Genomic DNA, 11,981 nt, shown 5'->3' with positions numbered 1-11,981 from the left:
AAGGAGGAGAAAAACTAATGGAAGAAATTATCACTGAAAATTTCCCAACTCTTATGAAAGACCTAAATTTACAGATCCAAGAAGTGCAGTGCACCCCAAAGAGAATAGACCCAAAATAGGCGTTCTCCAAGACACTTACTAGTTAGAATGTCAGAGGTCAAAGAGAAAGAGAGGATCTTGAAAGCAGCAAGAGAAAAACAATCCATCACATACAAGGGAAACCCAATAAGACTATGTGTAGATTTCTCAGCAGAAACCATGGAAGCTAGAAGACAGTGGGATGATATATTTAAATTACTAAAAGAGAAAAACTGCCAACCAAGACTTCTATATCCAGCAAAATTGCCCTTCAAAAATGAAGGAGAAATTAAAACATTCTCAGACAAAAAGTCACTGAGAGAATTTGTGACCAAGAGACCAGCTCTGCAAGAAATACTAAAGGGAGCACTAGAGTCAGATACGAAAAGACAGAAGAGAGAGGTATGGAGTAAAGTGTAGAAAGAAGGAAAATCAGATATGATATATATAATACAAAAGCCAAAATGGTAGAGGAAAATATTATCCAAACAGTAATAACACTAAAAGTTAATGGACTGAATTTCCCAATCAAAAGACATAGACTGGCAGAATGGATTACGACCCAGCAATACCACTGCTAGGTATCTACTCAAAGGATTTAAGGGCAAAGACACAGACGGACATTTGTACACCAGTGTTTATAGCAGTATTATCTACAATTGCAAAGAGATGGAAACAGCCAAAATGTCCATCAACAGACGAGTGGCTAAACAAACTGTGGCGTATACCTACGATGGAATATTATGCAGCTTTAAGACAGACTAAACTTATGAAGCATGTAATAACATGGATGGACCTAGAGAACATTATGCTGAGTGAGTCTAGCCCAAAACTAAAGGAAAAATACTGTATGGTCCCACTGATGTGAACCGACATTCGAGAATCAGCTTGGAATATATCATTGGTAACAGAGACCAGCAGGAGTTAGAAACAGGGTAAGATAATGGGTAATTGGAGCTGAAGGGATACAGACTGTGCAACAGGACTAGATACAAAAACTCAAAAATGGACAGCACAATAATACTTAAGTGTAATGTAACTATGTTGGAACACTGAATGAAGCTGCACCTGAAATATAGTTTTTTGTTTGTTTGTTTGTTTGTATCTTTTGTTTTTGTTTTTTTCTTTTTCCTTTTTATATATATATATATATTTTATTAGTATTATTATTTTAATTCTCTTCTCTATATTAACATTCTATATCTTTTTCTGCAGTTTTGCTAGTTCTTTTCCTAAATCGATGCAAATGTACTAAGAAATGATGATCATACATCTATGTGATGATACTAAGAATTACTGAGTGCATGTGTAGAATGGAATGATTTCTAAATGTTGTGTTAATTTCTTTTCTTTTTTTTGATTAATAAAAAAAATTTTTAAAAAAGTTATCTGGCAATAGCTCTTGACATCAAAGTGCGCATATATTTGACACAACAAACCCACTTGTGAGATTCTATCTTACATGATCTAAAAGAATCCGTTTATGAGAACATACGCACAAGAATTTTTATTAAAGTTATTTGTAGTGGCAAAATAAGGAGTGTTACCACCCTCCCCCTGTCTACATGGGACATGACTTCCAGGCGTGTGGACTTTCCTGGCAACGTAGGACAGAAATCCTAGAATAAGCTGAGACTCAGTGTCGAGGGATTGAGAAAACCTTCTCAATCAAAAGGGAGAAAGTGAAATGAGACCAAGTGTCAATGGCTGCAAGATTCCAAACAGAGTCCAGAGGTTATCCTGGAAGTTATTCTTACGCATTAAATAGATAGCACCTTGTTATTCAAGATGTAATGGAGAGGCTGGAGGGAACTGCCTGAAAATATAGAGCTGTGCTCCAGTAGCCGTGTTTCTTGAAGATGATTGTATAATGATACAGCTTTCACAACGTGACTGCGTGATTGTGAAAACCTTGTATTTGTTGCTCCTTTTATCTACTTGTCAACAGATGAGTAGAATATATGGAATAAAAACAAATAATAGGGGGAACAAATGTTAAAATAAATTTAGTTTGAAATGCTAGTGATCAATGAAAGGGAGGGGTAAGGGGTATGGTATGTATAAATTTTTTTTCTGTTTTCGTTTTATTTCTTTTTCTGAACAGATGCAACAAATGTTCCAAGAAATGATCATGATGATGAATATGCAACTATGTGATGATATTGTGAATTACTGATTATACATGAAGAATGGAATGATCAAAACAGGAATGTTTGCGTTTGTTTGGTGTTTTTTGGTATTTAAAAAATAAAATAAAATAAATTTTTAAAGAACCATAAAAAATGAGTATTAAATAAATGTAGTAATAGCAACACTATGGAACATTATCCAACTTTTAAAAAATAATTAGTTGACACAGAGAAATAGTTCTAAAGCAAGGGGAAAAAATCCCCAGTGCCAAACATGAAAAGGACATGCAAATTAGAGGGGAAAAGGAAGATAATTTGTGGTGGCTTAAGGGGGTATTAGACATAGGATTTAAGAGCTTGAGGTTGGGATTTTCTTACTTGCCAGAGGCAGGAGCCAAGGTCTCAGGCTTGTAGGAGGCAAGAAGCTGAAATAAAGACACCATATAATGCAGTGTCGTGAAGAGCTGCTTTTTCTTTAAAATGGAGACTAAATTACTTTATCGATAGGCCCAGGGATGCAGCAAAGAAATTCACTGTTGGCCTGAAGCTCTGTGGAGATGTGCAGGCTAAGCGTACATCACTTACACGGTGCAGACCTGCTCATTTTTCTTTTTTAAAATTGAGATGTAATTCACATACCATAAAATTCACCTTGTAAAGTACACAATTCAGGGGTTCTCAATATAGCTACAAAGTTGGATCACAACATCTAATTCCAAAATATTTTAATCAAACACCCCCCAAAAGAAAGCCCATGCACTTAAGTTGATACTCCCCATTCTGCCCACCTCTACCCACCCCATGAAACCTGAAATTAACATTAAAATTGTTTGGGGAAGAGAGAGCACAATAAATTATAATCAGAGGCAAATGCAAATCTGTTCTGTTAAGAAACTTCCACAACCCATATCAGAACCCTAACAGAAAATGACTCTTGGTAAAGATTAGTTCATAAGCAAAAATCACAAAATACTTAAGGCACAAAACTCCATAAGGAATAATTAAAATCCTAAGAACCAAGACAAGAGAGCACTCAGAAAGAGAGAATAAATGACACATGCTTAAAATTATTAAAGCCACTTTTTAAAGTGTAGAAATTATAATGAATGAACAAGACAGTGAAGCAGATCAAGCAATTTTGAAAACGAAAAATTAGAAATTCTAGAGAAAAATTTAAATAGTCATTAAAATGAAATCTTTTGTGCACCAAAGGACATTATCAAGAAAATGAAAAGGCAAGCTACAAAATGGGAGAAAATATTTGCAAATCATATGTCTGATAAGGGCTTTGTATCCAAGATACATAAAGAATTCTTACAACTCAACAACAAAATGACAATCCAATTTTAAAAATGGGCAATTGACTTGAATAGGCATTTCTCCAATGAAGAAATACAAGTGACCAACAAATACATGAAAAGATGCTCAACATCAATAATAATTGGGAAAACAAATTAAAATTCCAATAGGATACTACTTCACAGCCACTAATATGGCTATTATATATATATATGAGAAAGAAAAGAAAAGCAATAAGTGTTGGTAAGTATGTGGAGAAACTGGAACCCTCATACACTGCTGGTAGGAATGTAAAATGGTGCAGCCACTGTTAGCAGGTCCTCAAAGGATTAAAAATGGAGTTATCGTATGACCCAGCAATACCATTCCTAGTTATAGATACAAGAGAACTGAAAACATCTGGTGATGCAAAAATATGTACATGAATTTATATAGCAGCACTATCCATAAACGCCAGTAAGTAGAAACAACCCAAATGTCCATCAACTGATGGATGGCTAAATAAGATGGGGCATCGACATACAACAGAATATTAATCAATCACAAAAAGGAATAATGTATTGATACATATGACCACACTGGTAGAACCTTGAAAACATTATACTAAGCATAAGAAGCCAGGCCAAAAAGGCAATGTATTATACGATTCCACCTATCTGAAAGTCCAGAATAGGGAAATCTATAGCGCAACTGGACAGCCATAGGCCAAAAAGAAATAAAAATTAACCTTGACCTAAACTTCACATCTTTTACAAAAATTAATCCAAAATTAGATCATGGATCTAAATATAAAATGTAAAACTAAATTTAAAACTTTCAGGAAAAACCTTCTGGGTCTAGGCTAGGCAAACGGTTCTTAGATTTGACACTAAGAACACGACCCATACAAGAAAAAAATTGATAAGTTGGACCTTATACGGTCCAATTTTAAACTTCTGTGCTACAAAAAAAAAAAAAACCACATTGGAGGACAAAATACAAGCTACAGACTGGAAGAAAATATTTGCAAACCACACATCCAACAAAAGACTTGTATCTAGAATATATAAGGAACTCTCAAACATAGCAGAAATAAAGCAATCCAATTAGAAACTAGAAGATGGGTAAAAGGCATGAACAGGAATTTCACTGTAAAGGATACAGAGATGGCAAATAAAAACAAAAAAGATGTTCAATATCATTAGCCATGAAAGAAACACAAATTAAAACCTCAAGGAGATATCACTACACACCTGCCAAGATGACTAAAAAAATAAAATCAGTGACGAACCATATGCTGGCGAGGATGTGGAGAAAATGGATCATACTTATACTGCTGGTGGAAAGGTAAAATGGTACAGTCACTCTGGAACACTGTCAGATTCTTATAAAACTAAAATGTCATTTCCATCTAACCATCTATTTGACTCCTTAGCATTTATCCAGAGAAAGGTATATTTATGCTCACATGAAAACCTCTACACGAATGTTCACAGCAGCTTTATTTATTATAGACAAAACCTGGAAACAGCCCCGATGCCCTTCATCAGAAGGACGATTAAACAAACCGTGGCACATGCACACCAAGGAATACTGCTCAGCAATGAAAAGGAACGGACTATCGCTACACATAATGACCTGGATGACTCTTCAGGGCATTATGCAAAGTGAAAAAAAAAACCAAACCTCAAAGCATATATGATGCATGATTCCATTTATATAACATTTTTGAAATGACAAAGTTTTTAGGAATAGAGCAGATTAGTGGTTGCCAGGAGTTCGGGATGAAGGCTGGAGGGGGAATCAGGAGGGAGATGGGTGTGGTCATAACAGGGCAACGTGAGGGAGTCTGTGGTGATGGATTGTCCACTGTCTAGACTGCTGTGTTGTATACATGAACCTACACACGTAATGAAATGGCATAGAGCTAAATATACACACACACGCAAATGAATACAGGGAAAATGGGAACTCTGAATAAGAGGGGTAGATTTTATCAATGTCAATATCCTGATTGTGAGATTGCACTAAAATTTGCAAAATAGGTCCTTTGAGGAAAACAGAGTAAAGGCTGTATGCTAGATCCCTCTGTGTTATGCCTCACAACTGCGCATGAATCTACAATGGCCTCAATAACAATTTCCATTTTTAAAATGAGATCTACCAATGAGAATCTTTCTAGATTATTCATATAGTCTATATATTCTATATATATTTTAGAATATATTCTAGATACTAGTCTTTTGTCTGTACCTTGTACTTTATCCTCCCCATGGCCTTTTGCTACTCAAAAGCATACTTTAAGGAATATATATCATTTACCTATCATTAATAACCATGTTCAAAATAGTAGCAGTTTTCATGTTAATTTAAACATGCTCTCGGAATTTATATAATAATTCTCTTTATAAAAAATGTAATATAATTTAGCCCAATAGTTTTCTTAATAATGAAAGATTATTAATGAATGAATTCAAATTAATAAGCATTTACTGTGAGTGGTTTAAAAAAAGTAATCATATTCTTATGTACAAGCAAGGAACATGCGGAAACCAAAATTAAAAATACAATACCATTCACAACTGCGCCCTCAAAGTGAAATACCTAGGTTTAAATCTAACAAAACACATACAGGATTTGTACACTTAAAATTTTAAAACGCCAAAGAAATCAAAGGTATAAATAGATGGAGAGACACACAGTGCTCATGAATTGACAGGCTCAGGGTAGTAAAAATGTCAATTCTGGGCGGGCCACAGTGGCTCAGCAGGCAAGAATGCTTGGCTACCATGCCAAAGGACCCGGGTTCGATTCCCAGTGCCTGCCCATGTTAAAAAAAAAAAAAAGTGTCAATTCTCCCCCAATTCATCTATAGGTATAATGCACAGCTATCAAAATCCCAGAAAGTTTTTTGTGGCTATAGACAAGCTTACTCTAAAATTTATATGGAAAGACAAAGGAACTAGAAGAGCTAAAATAATTCTCAAAAAGAAGAATAAAGTAGGGTGAATCATTCTATTCATGCTACCTAATGTTACGACAATACAAAGTGACAATGATTACGACACAGTGGTATTGATGAAGGAATAGACACATAGATAAATGGAACAGAATAAAGAACCCAAATAGACCAATGCAAATATGCCCAATTGAGGTTTTTTAAATTTTTTAATTAGAGAGGTTGTAAGCTTGCAGACCAATGATGCATAAAATATGGGAAGCCCATAACCACACCACCAGCTCCTTGCACTGGTGTGGAACATTTGTTACACAAATGCAATTGTACAATTTTTTTTAACGGTAGTTACCTTCATTACAATTGATGAAAGATTATTAAAACAGTACTATTAACTATTGCCCATAGTTTACATTAGGTATATATTTTCCATTATACCACCCTATTATTAATACCTTATATTAGTGTTGTACATTTGTTATATTGCATGAAAGAACATTCTTGTACTTGTACTACTAACAATAGTACCTCATCTACAATAGGCATCACTGTGTTATATATTCCTATGTCTTACCTCTTAATTTTATTCTAGTAATATATATAACCTAAAGTTTCCCCTTTCAACCATATTCATCCATATAATTCAGTGTTGTTAATTACATTCACAATAATGTGCTCCTATCACTCCATCAGTTCCTAAACTTTTACAATCAACTTAAATAAAAATTCTGTATAAATGCAGCATTAACTCTCCATTCTCTACATTCCAAATGAGTTTTGACAAAAGTACAAAAGCAATTTAGTGAAAAAAGGACAGTCTTTTCAACAAATGATGCTGGAATTAAAAAAAGACCTATTAAAGAAAAAAATAATAATTTGGATTTCACAAAAATTAAAAACATTTTACTATTAAAAAAATCCTATTCCTCTCTTTCTCCGCCGGCCCGCCGCGCGGCGCCCAAGCCCCACAGCAGCCGAGCCACCCGCCCTCCTTCTCCCCTCTCTTTCTCCGCCGGCCCGCCGCGCGGCGCCCAAGCCCCGCAGCAGCCGAGCCGCCCGCCCTCCTTCTCCCCTCTCTTCCCCCTCCTGCTCCGGCTGCTCTCCAACCACCACGGTGCCCTCTTCCCCCGCCTTCACCGTGCTCCTCCGCCACCAGCCTCGACAGCCTTGCCGCCCTCACCTTTCCTCCTCCAGAACAGCTACTGGGGGAGTGGAGATAATACAGAGCAGCTCCCGACACCACGAGGGAGATCAAAGGGACAGCGTACCCCATCCTGGAACGGCTGACTATCTGGGAGAACCAGCTCCGGTGAGATCACCAAGGGGTACGGGCTTTCCTGGGTGGGACGGCAAGTGACCGGAGTCCCTCCCTTCCACCTTCCTGGGCCAGCTGGTAGAATTGGACAGACGGTCCCCTTAGGCCGCGGCGGCTGGTGCCCCCACCACACGAGGCCCCCCGGAACAACTGAGATAGTTGGGTCGGAAATCCCCAGACTGTGGAGAACAGTGACCGGGGGATCCCTTCCAAACACGTGACTCCCCCGTCGGCTGGGAACAGTGTACTCTCCCGGGCTGCGACAGCTGGCGCCCTCCCGCCACGCTTGGTGCCCCGGGCCGACTGGCTAATTTGGCCGGACGCTCTCCTGTGCTGCGACGGCCGGCGACCCTCCCCGCGTTTGGAACCCCGGGCCGGCTGGCATTCTTCCAAGACACTTCGGTTGCCGAACCTCCCCTACGGCGAGAGTTTTCCAGAGTTGAGGGACCCACAGCAACTTTCGCTGGTGGAACCCACAGACAGGCGTGTGCCACGAGCGCCACCTACTGGGCAGGATAGGAAGAACAGAACCCAGAGATTGCGCAGAAAAATCTTTCAAGCTGTGGGGTCGAACACCCGGGGAAATCTGACTAAATGCCCAGACGCCAGCAGAAGATAACGGATCACGCTCAGAAAATTGAACATATGGCCCAGTCAAACGAAGAAACCAATAGTTCAAATGAGATACAGGAGCTGAAACAACTAATGCTGAATATACGAACAGAAATGGAAAACCTCTTCAAAAACGAAATCGATAAATTGAGGGAGGACATGAAGAAGACATGGGCTGAACATAAAGAAGAAATAGAAAAACTGAAAAAACAAATCACAGAACTTATGGAAGTGAAAGATAAAGTAGAAAAGATGGAAAAAACAATGGATACCTACAATGACAGATTTAAAGAAACAGAAGATAGAATTAGTGATTTGGAGGATGAAACATCTGAATTCCAAAAAGAAACAGAAACTATCTGGAAAAGAATGGAAAAATTTGAACAAGGTATCAGGGAACTCAAGGACAATGTGAACCGTACAAATATACGTGTAGTGGGTATCCCAGAAGGAGAAGAGAAGGGAAAAGGAGGAGAAAAACTAATGGAAGAAATTATCACTGAAAATTTCCCAACTCTTATGAAAGACCTAAAATTACAGATCCAAGAAGTGCAGCGCACCCCAAAGAGATTAGACACAAATAGGCGTTCCCCAAGACACTTACTAGTTAGAATTTCAGAGGTCAAAGAGAAAGAGAGGATCTTGAAGGCAGCGAGAGAAAAACAATCCGTCACATACAAGGGAAACCCAATAAGACTATGTGTAGATTTCTCAGCAGAAACCATGGAAGCTAGAAGACAGTGGGATGATATATTTAAGTTACTAAAAGAGAAAAACTGCCAGCCAAGACTCCTATATCCAGCAAAATTGTCCTTCAAAAATGAGGGAGGACTTCCTGGAAGATGGCGGCTTAGTAAGACGCGCGGATCTTAGTTTCTTCTCCAGGACACCTACTAGGGGAGTAGAAACGATACAGAAAGCGCCCAAAGCCACAACAGAGATAAAAAAGACAGCGTACCCCATCCTGGAACGGCTGGCTGGCTGAGAGAAGCAGCTCGGGTGAGATCGCCGAGGTGCGCGGGCCTTACGGGCGGGGTGGCAAGCGGCCGGAGTTACTCCCTTCCCCCTTCCCGGGCCGGCTGGGAGAATTGGAGAGGTGGTCCCCTGAAACCAAGGCGACTGGCGCCCACACCACGCGCAGCCCCCGGACCAACTGAGAGAATTGGATCGGAAACCCCCAGGCTGCGGAGAACGGTGACCCCGTGACTCCCGGGGAACGTGCACTCTCTCGGGCGGGCCGCTGCCGCTGGCGCCCTCCCGCCACGCTTGTTGCCCAGGGCCGACTAGGAAATTCGGACGGGCTCTTTCCCTGGCTGCGGCGACCAGCAACCCTCCCTGCGTTCGGACACCCTCCCTGCGTTCGGACCCCGGGCCGGCTCAAGCCGCTTCGGCTAGCGAACCCCCAGGACGGTGAGAGTTTTCCAAAGTTTAAGGTCCCACAGCACCTTTTACTGGTGGGACCCGCAGACAAACGTGTGCCACGAGCGCCACCTACTGGGCAGGATAAGAAAAACAGAACCCAGAGATTTCACAGAAAAATATTACAACCTTGCTGGGTCCAACACCAAGAGAAATCTGAATAAATGCCCAGACGCCAGCAGCAGAAGATAACTGTCCACGCTCAAAAGATTGAGAATATGGCTCAGTCAAAGGAACAAACCAATAGCTCAAATGAGACACAAGAGCTGAGACAACTAATGCTGAATATACGAACAGAAATGGAAAACCTCTTCAAAAATGAAATCGATAAATTGAGGGAGGACATGAAGAGGACATGGGCTGAACATAAAGAAGAAATAGAAAAACTGAAAAAACAAATCGCAGAACTTATGGAAGTGAAGGATAAAGTAGCAAACATAGAAAAAATAATGGATAGCTACAATGATAGATTTAAAGAGACAGAAGATAGAATTAGCGATTTGTAGGATGGAACATCTGAATTCCAAAAAGAAACAGAAACTATAGGGAAAAGAATGGAAAAATTTGAACAGGGTATCAGGGAACTCAAGGACAATATGAACCGCACAAATATACGTGTTGTGGGTGTCCCAGAAGGAGAAGAGAAGGGAAAAGGAGGAGAAAAACTAATGGAAGAAATTATCACTGAAAATTTCCCAACTCTTATGAAAGACCTAAAATTACAGATCCAAGAAGTGCAGCGCACCCCAAAGAGATTAGACCCAAATAGGCGTTCTCCAAGACACTTACTAGTTAGAATGTCAGAGGTCAAAGAGAAAGAGAAGATCTTGAAAGCAGCAAGAGAAAAACAATCCATTACATACAAGGGAAACCCAATAAGACTTTGTGTAGATTTCTCAGCAGAAACCATGGAAGCTAGAAGACAGTGGGATGATATATTTAAAATACTAAAAGAGAAAAACTGCCAACCAAGACTCCTATATCCAGCAAAATTATCCTTCAAAAATGAGGGAGAAATTAAAACATTCTCAGACAAAAAGTCACTGAAAGAATTTGTGACCAAGAGACCAGCTCTGCAAGAAATACTAAAGGGAGCACTAGAGTTAGATACAAAAAGACAGAAGAGAGAGATATGGAAAAGAGTGTAGAAAGAAGGAAAATCAGATATGATATATATAATACAAAAGGCAAAATGTTAGAGGAAAATATTATCCAAACAGTAATAACACTAAATGTCAATGGACTGAATTCCCCAATCAAAAGACATAGATTGGCAGAATGGATTAAAAAACAGGATCCTTCGATATGCTGTCTACAGGAAACACATCTTAGACCCAAAGATAAACATAGGTTGAAAGTGAAAGGTTGGGAAAAGATATTTCATGCAAATAACAACCAGAAAAGAGCAGGAGTGGCTATACTAATATCCAACAAATTAGACTTCAAATGTAAAACAGTTAAAAGAGACAAAGAAGGACACTATATACTAATAAAAGGAACAATTAAACAAGAAGACATAACAATCATAAATATTTACGCACCAAATCAGAATGCCCCAAAATACGTGAGGAATATACTGCAAACACTGAAAAGGGAAATAGACTCATATACCATAATAGTTGGAGACTTCAACTCACCACTCTCATCAAGGGACAGAACATCTAGACAGAGGATCAACAAAGAAATAGAGAATCTGAATATTACTATAAATGAACTAGACTTAATAGACATTTATAGGACATTACATCCCACAACAGCAGGATACACCTTTTTCTCAAGTGCTCATGGATCATTCTCAAAGATAGACCATATGCTGGGTCACAAAGCAAGTCTCAACAAATTTAAAAAGATTGAAATCTTACACAACACTTTCTCGGACCATAAAGGAATGATGTTGGAAATCAATAATAGGCAGAGTGCCAGAAAATTCACAAATACGTGGAGGCTCAACAACACACTCCTAAACAACGACTGGGTCAAAGAAGAAATTGCAAGAGAAATTAGCAAATACCTCGAGGCGAATGAAAATGAAAACACAACATATCAAAACTTATGGGACGCAGCAAAGGCAGTGCTAAGAGGGAAATTTATTGCTCTAAATGCCTATATCAGAAAAGAAGAAAAGGCAAAAATTCAGGAATTAACTATCCATTTGGAAGAACTGGAGAAAGAACAGCAAGCTAACCCCAAAGCA

Source organism: Tamandua tetradactyla, chromosome 13, assembly GCF_023851605.1.
Source record: "Tamandua tetradactyla isolate mTamTet1 chromosome 13, mTamTet1.pri, whole genome shotgun sequence".
Lineage (NCBI taxonomy): Eukaryota > Metazoa > Chordata > Mammalia > Pilosa > Myrmecophagidae > Tamandua > Tamandua tetradactyla.
This window is presented reverse-complemented; position numbering follows the sequence as displayed.